The 12,738-nt window shown below is 46.8% G+C and overlaps 1 protein-coding gene across 4 annotated transcripts in view; it reads right to left on the bottom strand.

Moving 5' to 3' along the window:
• Positions 1-9,783, bottom strand: part of plekhg2 (pleckstrin homology domain containing, family G (with RhoGef domain) member 2) — a 91,221-nt gene extending 81,438 nt beyond the window's left edge. For 2 of the 4 annotated variants that reach the window (XM_005929391.3, XM_005929393.3), the window contains exon 1: positions 3,844-4,297. The gene's annotated coding sequence lies outside the window, so the exon portion shown is untranslated. Of the gene's footprint in view, positions 1-3,843; positions 4,299-8,825 lie in introns of those variants that run through there. The other 2 variants (XM_005929389.3, XM_005929392.3) reach the window with 2 other exon arrangements.
• Between the last annotated feature and the right edge of the window lie 2,955 nt (positions 9,784-12,738).

Genomic DNA, 12,738 nt, shown 5'->3' with positions numbered 1-12,738 from the left:
GTGTGTGTGTGTGTGTGTGTGTGTGTGTGTGTGTGTGTGTGTGTGTGTGTGTGTGTGTGTGTGTGTGAAACAGAATGACAGAGACAGTGTGTTTTACAGCACTGCTGGTGATTCACACGCCTCCAGCACACCTGGTTTACACAATGAACACATTAGAGCTTTGTTTCTATTCGGCAGTGAAGTCAGCAAATACAAAATGACTTTAAAGACTCTTAATGCGAGTTTGTGCTTAAAGTGGATATGAAGCAAAGAACAGACTGGAAGCGTCTCAGTGCAGCTGGCTCAGAAAGGCTGACCGTTCTGGCTGCACGGCTGGTTGATCGGTGCGAGAGTTTCATGACTGGATCTACTGGCTTCGTAAATGTAAATTAGGATTACTGTAACTGTAACTGTAACTAACAGCATCTATGTCTTTATGATCCAAACTTGTCCGAGTGTGAAATATTCTGACTTCCCATCTGTTTTCCATGGACACTGGCTCTGCTGTGCTGAGATCAGCAGCGTTCGTCTTTTCAGTGAATAATTGAAAACTGCAACATCGTCCTTTGGGCCAAATCTGGACACACACATGTTCACCAGCTTATTAGTCTGTGACGATAACACAACAAGGTTGTGCGTTATACCTTTTTGTGTAATGGACACACTAACGCTCGAGTCGTCCGATTTCTCATCCGTGTGCTTGCATGTACATGTATGTGTGCTTTGTATTTTGTTTATGTTGTTTACTGTGTTGTTCTGAGGCTGGAAACACTGCGGTATACATCTGCCGCCGGAGCCTCACACACACACACACTGCTGTATGTCACAGTAGAGCCTCTGTCTAACCTCAGACGATGCTAAATCGTCGGACTAATTATTATAAACGACAAACACCGGTCACCAGGGAAACCATCCAACCACATCCCATAATTACACTGCATGGGCTCAATATTAAAACTGCTTCCAAATAGCTGAGATGGTTGGGGTGCGTTTGATTTCTGCTCGCCTGTGAAGTCAATGGGTCTTTGTGTTTTTCTCTGTTGCTGCTGCCTTTCTTTCACCTGTATAACCAGCTCAGGGTTGTATGGGTTAAAGTTCACTGTGGCTGATGCAGGAAACCTTCAACTTGAATCTGAGTGCTCAGGATACTCAAGACTGCAGCTTTGAAAACGATGGAAAAGCAGAGACAATTCACACCTCCTTAAAAAATCAACCATGAGTAATTTAGAGCGACTTGATCCCGATGTTGGAAACGTGAACATGCAGGCTGCAGATTTTAGGTTACAAACATCAGCAAGTTTGGTTAAATTAGAAGGACCGTGTGCTTTTTGTTAAGTGACAGCAGCGTCACAAAGAGTAAAGAACCTCGGCTATCTGGTTTCTAACTTCTGACATAATGTAGAGCGCAGACATGCGTCTAGCTGGATTAGGTGAAAAAGGGACACTGGAGGGGGTTGATGGATCTTTAAATACTGACTCTGGTGGGATTGGGACCTACAACCTTTGAATTGCTTCAGTAGCAAGTCTCTAGAAGTCCAATGCGCCACAGAGCTGCACGTATGTGATGGGCAGACATAAAAGAACGACCCAGAGACAATGAACCATGTTGCTTGATGCAAAGCAGCCTGATTTTGGTTTTTCAGAGCCTTAAACTGATGCTACCAACAGACGCCGGCGTCCAGTTAGCCAAACGTGCATGTGTTTGGACAGTGGGAGGAAGCTGGAGAGCGCAGACAGAACCCACGCAGACATGTGGAGAACATGTGCTCCACACAGCCAACAGCATGTAAACATTAAACACCATATATGAGTGATAATAACACAGCGCTGCATTCTGCTGTAGCTTCTGTCAGCTGCGTCCTGTGAAAGCACCACTGTAGGTAACCAGCTAACCCCCGGTAGCTGGCTCTCTGAGCCAGAACAAAAACAAGCACACAGACCAATCAAATGTATTCATGAAGAAAAGTTGAGTCTCATTGACTTTGCAGTTTGTCCACGGTCACCTCAGATGACCTCAAGTCAACCTGTCAACCACACACACACAGACACTTACTTCTTTTAATGTCTTAGTGAGGACATCTGCTTTGCATAATGCTTTCCCAAGCTGCTAACCTTAACCCTAACCATAACCTAACCATAACCTAACCATAACCTAACTGTGACCCTGACACTAAGACCACATTTTGAGTCTCAAACATGTCTTCAAACTCGTGGGGACGGGCACTTTGTCCCCATATGTGACTGTTGGTCCCCACAAGTATAGTAGCATGACAATTTTTGGTCCCCACAAAGATATATAGACATGGTATACACACACACACACACACACACAGAAATATAAATAAACCAATGAGAGGTCTGTGAGGCCGGTTCAGAAAGCGCGTGTGTGTTTGTTTCTTGACAAAGAGGCCTATTAGTAAGATCGATGCTCAGGAGCTGTCATCTGCCTGCCAACACACACACTAACACACACACTAACACACACACTAACACACACACTAACACACACACTAACACACACACCAAAACACACAATTATAATTCCATTAGGGTTTTTCTAAGGCAGTAATCGAAGGGCCTTGTTGGCTGATATTCAGAGATGTAATCCCCACGGATTCAGCTTACACACACACACACACACACACACACACACACACACACACACACACACACTGATGGTGAGAGCAGATTTCACTGATTGTGTGCGATGTGATGAAGAGTCAGAGAACCTGGCATTAAATTCATTTATATAAAAGTGTGCGTCTCGCACTCTTCAGACAAAAAACAGCGAGCTTGAGTCTGATTTCAGGGGTCACATGACCACTAACCACTTCTGCTGACAGTAATGGAGCATTATAATCAGCTGACTCTACAGTGTGGCCCTCTTTCCTGTACTTTCAAAATAAGAGCAAGGAGCTTGCCAGTAACTAAACAACACTAATATGCCAAACATGGGGGTGTTTCAAATCTGTGGGTCTATTTTCTGCAGTGGAGTGATTCAGATGTGAAGCTTTACATCATAATAAACTACAGCTCTCTGTGTGTTGACTCAGTAACAGGTAAAATGCTTATCAGCCTGAACAGGACTGATGACAACCTGCAGCTCAGACCTCAGCGAGCTTCACGTATCAGAGACAAACCATGAAGTTTGTTCTTCATATGAGCGTTTGAGAGACGAGACGGCAGATCAGATTGAAACACTTGTTCCTTCGACATGCAGAGTAACACAAGCTCAGACAGCCTGTGAACAGATGCAGCGGCAGCAGAAAGTTTAAAGGGTTAAACTGCGCACTGAGAGCCAAGAGTCCTCCTGCTGCCCTCTACAGGCCGCCGCGCAAATTACAAGCATTAACACTGAAGCGCTGGCCGGTGCAGCTGTTTGTTTGTTTGTCTCTTTAAAGCAGAGGTCAGAGGTCACCTCATCTAAAGGCTCATCCTCCGGGAGCAGCAGTGGGATCATTTCATATTCACGTCATCAGATCTAGATTTTCTTTGGTTTTTTGGTCCAGATGAAATGTTGTAAAGTTGATTAGCATAATTAATCATCAATCAGCTGTTTAATGATTATTGATTGCTAATTACATTTAAACAAATGAGTATGAAATGATACGGATATTAATTAAAGTAATTACTGGTATTTTTATCATCATAATAAACAGGGTCATAGTTTAATATGGTGCGTGTAACACAGCTGTACTTCACCGTGATCCGGGCACGCGCACAGACTTTACGAGAGTCTGGCACTGGACCTGGGCACGCGCTGGAATGACTGGCGCTTTTATTGTGTTAAATTACGAACAGGCGTCTTTTATTTTGTAAAATAACCTCTGCTTGCTGCAAAGCAAAGAAACCGCGTGAGGGTACCTCGGAGGCATGAAGGTCCAGCAGCCGGTGAGACCCCGCTGAGCTCCGCTCGTCCCTCCCTCCCTCGGTCGGTCTTTCTCCGGTGTTCCTGCTGCTTACACGGCCGCTCCGGACGCATTGGATCTGCCAGCCTCCAGCAGCTTCCTCCACCTCCTCCTTCAAGCACAGTCAAAGCGAGTTTCCCAACACGGTTTAACGGCAATGCTGGCGGCGCTCCGGACCCTCACTGACCTACTTGGCCAAGTTTTACACACCAAAAAGCGAAAAAAAAGAAGAAGACACAATCCAGCATATGTCCGGCCGGGACCGATCCCCGCGTCCACTTCACAGGTCACAGCGCAGGCCACGGGAGGTGAGAAGTGCGATCCGCTGGTTTGGAGATGAGCTCCGGGCGGCGCGCAGTCAGCTCGACCCCAACTGCTGCTGGACCGAGGAGGAGGAGAGAGAGGGGGAGGCAGGGAGGGAGAGAGGGAGGTCCGAAAACCATGGGAGAGAGAGAGAGAGAGAGAGAGAGAGAGAGAGCGTCCAGCTGTTTACAGCAGAACAAAACTCTTTCTAAGAAGCAGCTTCAGTCTGGAATGTGCCTCTAATCCCAGAGATTTCCCCGTTTGGACCAGAAATTCTTTGATGGTGACATTTGGAAAGAAAGCGAGCTTCCAGTTACCCCTGAGCTGCTTCACAGCAGAGTTCAGAGGTTATTCTGCCGAAGGTGTGCAAAAGTATGACTGATAGCACGATTTATGACAGATGTCCTACAGAAAGACCCCGAAGGGACAAATAATTACAATAAACAGCAGAAAAAGCTCCCAAACAAAAGAAGGTGCAAAACCATAAAAATGAGCAAAGGAGACAAGAAATGGTCCCAAAGGAGCGTGAAACATGCAGAGTGACTGAAAATGACTACAGAACGACACAAAACTATCCACATGAGACACACATTACTACACACACACAAAACAAGTATTTAAAGTGAGACGTAAAAGTACCACAGAGGCATAAAAGGACAGCAGAGACACAAAAAGATCCATGAAATGCTCGACACGAAAGCACAGAAAGACTCAGTTCCTTCTTTGATGAGGAAACACTGAGAGTCACGCAGCGTCCACACACAGACGTGACAAATGCAACAACACATTCAGCTGAACATTTACACACGACCTGTGTGTGCGTGTGCTCGGAAACAAAAGACTTTCACATAATCATGAGAAAAATCACAAGTTTACCACAGACGAGTGGGTAACAGAGCAGCTCAGGTCATTTCTGGATTTTCCATACAAGCCGTTCATAACTCCTGCTGACTGCAGTCTACACCAACAAAGACATGAACAACACACATGGAAACACTGGAAATCCCTTTTTGCCACAACATCGTGAACGATCCAGATGTGCAGATGTTGATGACACAAGCTTCACCTGAGCCCAGCTCACGCGTGGAAAACATGAACTGTTTTGTAATTGTGTTTGTGTCTGTCAGTCAGACAGTCTACAGGCGGTCACCGTGGTAACCATAGGTGTAAATCGCCTCATCTTCAGGCAGGGCGATGAGAGCAGCGAGGCCGGCCCTGTTCCCCCTGCAGGGCAGCTTGTCAGGGGCAGGATGTGACTGAGGAGCAGCTCATTGGACGCTGGAGGTGGTGGAAATGAGCCTCCAGGTGTTTTCCCTGTAAAACTGCACAGAGAGTGAATCAGCTCTCAGATGTGCGTTACACACACACTCATGTGACACATGCAGGCCTCATATGGAAGCACTTTGTGTCATTTTTCAGACGTCTGAGCGGCGATTCATAACGATTACAGCTGCGGGAATAAACATCCTCGGGTGACTCTGGGATTCATTCCTGAGGACTTAGTTTAGTGAGAGATTTTATACTAATCACTGAATGCAAGTCATTAAAATCAACGAAAATCAATATGTAAATATTTTGGTGCTTGTGCATGTTTTTCTGCTGAAAGCCGCACGCAGAGCAGCGCTTGAGTTTTAAAGGGCTGAGTCAAACCATCAGCATCATTCTGCCCTGCAGCCACTACAAGCACCAAAGGCTGCAGTTCCTCTGACGTCCAGCAGGGGCAGCGGTGAGTCCGTCTCTGCAGACTCACATGTTAATACTTTTCAACACAAATAAACAAGTTCACACAAACTTTTTAATTTTTACTATAACTCACCTGTTTGAAACCTAAGGTTTGCATTATTGTTCAGGAGTGGGGGGGTCGACAGTCGGATGGTGCTGCCGATGCAGACGCTGTACCGGTCTGTCGTGGTGAAGATCTCGATTTAAAGGTCTTTCTCCATCCCTACCCCACCAATGGTCACGAGCTCTGGGTAGTGACCAAGAGCTTCTTTTGAAGGGGGGCTGGCCTCTCCCTTAGAAATAAGCGATGAGGAGTTTGACCATCCGGGGCTCAGAGTAGAGCCGCTGCTCCTCCACATCGAAAGGAGCCCATTGAGCTGGTTCAGGCATCTGACAAGGAGTGAGGTGTTCCGGGCATGACCCACTGGGAGGAGGCCCAGGGCAGACTCGGGACACGCTGGAGAGATTATATCTCGTGTCTATAGCTCGTGTTTTAAAAGTCATCCAGCAGACCGGACTGGTGTCACGGTGGGACCGATTCTGGCCCCTGGGCCTCATCTTTAATACGCCTGCTCTAAAGCATGCAGAACTAAAATATAATCTATAAACATCGTGTCATATACAGTGACTGGTTTGGCACTGCCGATGGAGACCACAAACTCATCAGTAAAGTGTTTACAGAGGTCATAGGTCAGGTAAACCATGGGCTAATTCAGGGATGGGCAATCTCAGTCCATGAGGGCCGGTGTCCTGCAGGTTTTAGATCTCACCCTGGGTCAACACACCTGAACCACATGATTAGTTCATTACCAGGCCTCTGGAGGACATGTTGACGAGCTAATTTAGCCATTTAAATCAGCTGTGATGGTTCGAGGACACTAAAACCTGCAGGGACACTGGCCCTCGTGGACTGAGATAGCCCACCCGTGGGCTAATTTCTTCATTGACTTCCAAACAACCAGAGGAGTCACCCCCTGCTGGACAGAAGAAAGACTGCAGGTGTTGATCTGAAATACTTTGAAATGTGCAACAGAAGCTAATATTAGCTTAGAAATGACAGTCTTCATGAAGTGTTCCTGAATATCGTGTGACTGGGTTATGATGACAGATGCAGTAAATATGTGGTGGGTTTATATTTAATTTAATTCCACGGCTGCTGGAAAGTTTGTGAATTTCCCTAAAAATGTACTCATTGTTGTTAAATTATTGGTGATGTAGAAGAAACAGAGACGTTTGTAACCACATCTGTTCCCTCTGAAGGACCAGGCAGAGATTTATACTGGACAAACACAACCCGAGGAAACACACACACACACTGGAATGCTGTCTGAAAAACAGAAGCAGATGTAAGAAAGTGTGAACACTAAAAATATATAGACACACACACACAGTGGGGGTAAACAGAGCTGGTCGGCTGGCACCGTCCTGTCACTGTTATTCCAAACTCAGACATTCCACAACTCACTTTCCTCCCAACAATTACCCTCCAGACTCTGTGTGTGTGTGTGTGTGTGTGTGTGTGTGTGTGTGTGTGTGTGTGTGCACGCAAGCAGCAGAGGTCAGGAGGTCATCGGCAAACAAAAGGAAAAGGACGACGGCTCTAAACTCTGACACTCGGGGTCCTTTCAGCAGCCCTGACGGTTCGAACACAAACAGGAAGTGAAAACGTGTTTTATGATTCAGTTTCACACAGTAAGGCAGGCTGACTGCACACACCTGGATGTCTTATTTTACACCTGGATGTTGGCGGTTTGGTGCTCAGTCTGAAGAAAGTTACAGCTGAGCACGGTGAATTGATCGATGTCTCCAGTTTTAAAATCTGTGCTCTCGACACAGGCCGAATAAAAGCGACCCTGTAGCATTCAGCACTGTCTCCACTGCTGCACAAACTTCTGCCTATGAAATATTAGCATGAAGAATGTGAGCCCAAAACCTACAACAGCCAGCAGTGACTCTGTCCCCACAGACTCAGACATGTTAACACGTTGCAGAAATAATCATATTTGTGATTCAAAGTCTTAAAACTTATTTTCTTTATTCTTGCTGTAAATTTTCAACAAAGTCCAAATCCAGAAAAATCTGTCGTTTATTAACAGTCATCTGTGTCCCTGGTCACTCCTGGTTTTAGTTGCACTGTTGTTTCTGGAGCCAGAAGTGATAGAATTTAGAAACGTGCTAGCAGCTAATACAAGCTAACGCATAGCTAGGCGCATGCTAATCAGCAACACCCAAATACAATCAGAGAATTTCACAGAGACTGGAGCTCACACGTCACGGTTAAATTGTTACTAAATTAACCTCACAGTCGTCAAATTATTGATCAGATGATGTCATTAAAAAGGCTCCAACAGCACAAACACAGCCCGGATGTCGCTGAGGTGAAGCCTAGCAGACAGCTAGCAGCTACAGCTAATGTGGATTTTATGAAGTGGGAATTATTTTTGTATCAGGCTGTAAACATGTTTATTTCTGCTGTAAAGTTGGACTCTGTAACATGCCAGTCTGTGGGGTCTGACTCACCGCTGGAGCCTCAACTGCCCATTAGAGGAAGTTTAGTTTTAGTACTTCCTTGTTGGTTGCAAAGTCACACGTTTTCCTGGATTTACTCCTTACACACACAAACACACAGACACACACTTAATTTCCCATTTGCTGGACAAAACTTTCATCACCACACCTGTAATTATTTATAGGAGCGACTGCAGGGACTTGTCTGCAGAAAGCTACGCGTGCACCCGAGGCAGCAGACTTCAAAGATACACATCAACAAATCAGCTGTTTCCAGCTGTCAGTGCCCACAACTTATCATCAGTCAATCAGAGTATAATCAATTAATAAAAGCTCATAATTTATGAGGACTTTTTTCTCGTAGGTGGTCTTTAAAGAGAATGCAGAATTATGGCTCTTCCACACCTGGAAGCTACATCCTGTGCATCCCGCTCTTCCTCATCATCTGTGTCTTTTTCTAAAAGCTGCACTGACAGACGGGGAGTTCATCCACGTCCTGGAGGATGTTCCACACCATCACACCGGTGTCAGCAGGTACTGAGCGCTGCTAACAAGCACAGCAGCTGTCTGATGTTAGCCTAATGCCTCCCAGACCGCAAACCGTGCTCTGCTGGCTGATCAAGTCTCTGTGCGAGCTCGGCGGCGTTTCCACAGTTATGCGGCAGTGAAATCTGAGCAGACTACTTTTTTCCTCCCAGCTCCACCAAGCTGTGGACAGAGACCGGAGAGGATGGCGTTCAGAAAACCTCTGCAGCTGGATTTGAAGCAGAGAGCTCGCTGTGGTTAGGCGGTGATGTCTGCCTCACCACAGAAGCTGTCGGGCTTTACCTGCAGCCTCACTGGATCATCTGGAGGCTCAGCGTGAGCGACGCCTGCACGCCTGTCAGAGTCTCTGAGCTTTTTCAGATCCTGGTGAGGTCACAGAGAACCGTCGTGTCCTGGTTTCACGTCTTGGCTGTTTCCTGCATGCCGGATCAGCTAACAGCCTCGTATGAAGTCACCGGAGCGCACACCGATATTCCATCTCTAATAACCGACCACATTTCCACTGCTAATGACACGGCAGCAGCCATCTTGGCTCCGCGCGCTGTCTCATTACAGACTGCGAAACCGATGGCGGCGTGGCGGCACGACCGACCTGCATGTGTGTGTTTGAGAGTGTGTGTGCTGAGGACGGAGGTTTGAAAGCAGGGAGAGTGTTAAAGGCTGCAGGTGTTTTTATAAGAAAGGCAGATTTACGCTGCCGTGCATCGTCTCTGTCGCCTCCGAACTCTTCTGATGATTCGAGCGTCATCGTTTCTTCTGTAACTGTCAACGCCGCTCGAGCAGGAAAGAGGAAAGAAAACTGGAAAAAAACCCAACCCCAGTCCCCAGAGATGACGGGATTTAGTCATGTGCAAACAGGAACTGCACAGACTCTGTGAGAGCCTCATGATTCAGCAGCAATAATATGAGGAGACTGTTTCACTGTGGAGGAGGTTTGGTCCACTCCTCTTCACAGCGTTGCTTCAGTGCATTGATGTGTGCAGCATTTATCCATGCACAGCTCTTTGAGCTCTTAGATCTGCTGCTGTACTTGATCTGTGTCCTGCTGATGACACAGTTTGGTCCAAGCTTCAGCTATGGGACAGACGTCCTCATACTGGTGCACAGAGGAGTCCACTCAGTGACTGTGAGGGGCTTAAATCCTCACCCTGCACAGACGCTTGGTGTGAGGTGTCTGTGCAGATATGCTTGGATTTGTGTTTCATGGGCAAACATCTCCGGCCTGGTCTGTAAAAAGGGACGTAGAAGCTTTGCAAACCTCAGCTGTGCTGCCATGAACTTTGACCTGCTACCTGAGCCCTGGACAGTCTGGATGGAGCTCTTAGGTTTTTTGCACGGTCTGACCACAAACTCACAAAAGCTTTGCTTTTATAAAGTTTTGCTGATGATTAATTAATCAGGCGCATCAGCAGCACCTGGCTGCCTGCAGGAGGGAGTCTTCAGCTCTCTGTATCTTAACGTTGAGGCGAGCAGGTCTGTTGTCACTGCTCTACAGTATACTCAGGTTGATAGGGTGTTACTCCTGACATCAATAGCAGCATTTTGCACAGATGAAGTTCATAACTTGAGTTTTACATTGAGAAAATCACCTGGAGCTCCTGGGCGTGCGTCTGGCGCAGTAATCCTCCGTGTCTGCCTCCCATTACGGCTCACCTGTTGCTCACCGCAGATGTTGGATCGCTAACAACATCGTGTTTTCTCCCAGCAGTGACTGATGAGCTCCAGTTGATGTTTTTGGAGCGTTTTCCTCATATTTGTTGGTGAAACAGCAGATTTTCTTCATTATATCTGAATTCTGCTCAGATCGGTTTATGGCCTTTAATTAGCAGAGGACTGGAGAGGCTTTCTAACCCTGCTGCTTATTACAGACTCACACTGAACGCGTATGTGTGTGAGTGCGGGTTTGGCCTAATCTTTCGGCATCTTTGCCAATAAGCACTTACAGCTGTGGTATGTAGAGTCTGCGTCCTTGTGAGGACCGCGGTGACTTCCAGACTTCCAGAGGGCTGCTGGAGAGCGAAGGGTGGCTTCAGGTTAGGGTTTGTAATCAGCTGGGATACCTGGGAACACACGTGTGTCAGTGTGGGTCCTCACAAAGACAGAAATACAAACATATATGTGTGTGTGTGCTTGTGACCTAAATGTTGGTTGCGTTGCGGTCTCTGGACCTCTTCAAGGGTGCGCGAGCCTCGACACCACAAGCACACAAGCAGCGCCTCAGCCAAGAGAGAGGGAGGCAGGACGGGAGAGGATGGTCGCCAAAAGGAACGAAGCTTTTCAGAGAGTCTTTGTGTCGACAGAGAAAACAGCAGAAGATACGTGGGGGAAACCTCCTTCTTTCTTTTCTCTCAAAAGACAAAAGTTAAAGACGACGTGGAGAAGATGGAAAAAACAAAAAATTAACATGAGAGGAAAATGAAAAAGAAGAAGTTACAGGAGAGAAAAGCCAGAAAACCAAAGTGAAGAAAATCAGACAAAGAGAGGAACAAATAAAAAACACAACAGATGTTTTTAATTTCATCCTTTCTGCTGAGCTTTTAGTATTTTCTTCCTTTTCTCTTGTTTAAACGAGCCTTCAGGAGCATCTGCTGGCTCAAACCCTTCAAAGCTTTCCTGCTGTGAGACATGTTAATACGGCAAACAGGAGGCGCACCGAGAAGGTGACTCTGGGGGGACTCGAACCCACAACCCTCAACCTGACGTCATCATTTTCTTTTCTGTCCCTCGTTCACAGATTTGGCTCCAGCCATTCTCCTCCATCTCTCTCCTCCTCCTTGTCCCAGCACAGCAGGCGTCCACCCTTCACTTCTGACCCTCTTTAACGTGTCAATGACCAGGAAGACGAAAGGAAGTGACCTCAGCCCGCAATGTGTGTTCAACAGCCTTGAAGGGTCAGCTGTGGTGAGAAAAGTGGTTTGTTTTTATATGTGGTTCGAGAAAACGTCTCTGCCTGCGCACGCTGCAGTGCTCTTCAGATAAAAACATGTGCCGTGCTTCATTAGTCTACGGGAATTCTCTAAAAAGGAAATCTTCAAAATATTTAAACATCACATGTGTATTTAAGTGGAAATTCAATCATTTTCAGGTATGAGCTCCAGCAGATTGAAATTCAAGGATTCTTGGAGGCAGCTGAGGTGGTCTGGGTCTCTGACCACGATGAGGTATCCTGGGCATGTCCTACCAGGAGGAGGCCCGGGGCAGAACCAGTACAGGCGGGAGTCATTACACCTCTCAGCAGGCCTGGGAACGCCTCGGTGTTCCCCCAGGTGAGCTGCAGATGGTGACGGGGAGAGGGAGGCCAAGTCTTCTCTGGTCAGGCGGCGTCCCGTGCAACCCGGCCCAGATAAGCAGCAGAAAATGGACGTACAGAGAGTTTGAACGTGTGATCTAATACGTAATATCTACCCAACAAAGATGGCGGCTGCAGCAGAAGAAAAAAAGATCGACTAAAATATTTAGTGTTTATTGCCTCAAATCAAAAATCTGAGAGCTGCAGACTGAAACTTTGAGAAGTGCTGCTGAGCTCCAAACGCTGCAGACAGACCGTGAGGAGCTTCGAAGTCAGGACTGAAAACTGCTGTAAAAGAGTTTGTGAGCTGAAGAACGAGCCTGTGCACGAGCAGCAGCAGTGTATGCAGAAACTCCTGCGCTGGTTATTAATGCGATCGCTGACCGCTGATCTGAGATAATCACAACCTCTGATTCCGAGCAATGCTCCTATAACACAGGCACGCCAACTGTGTGTGTGTGTGTGTGTGTGTGTGTGTGTGTG

This window comes from Haplochromis burtoni, unplaced genomic scaffold (genome assembly GCF_018398535.1).
Source record: "Haplochromis burtoni strain Fernald_Lab_line unplaced genomic scaffold, NCSU_Asbu1 Contig_123, whole genome shotgun sequence".
Taxonomy (NCBI): Eukaryota; Metazoa; Chordata; class Actinopteri; order Cichliformes; family Cichlidae; genus Haplochromis; species Haplochromis burtoni.
The sequence above is the reverse complement of the archived record's forward strand: the minus strand, read 5'-3'. Positions and strand labels throughout refer to the sequence as shown.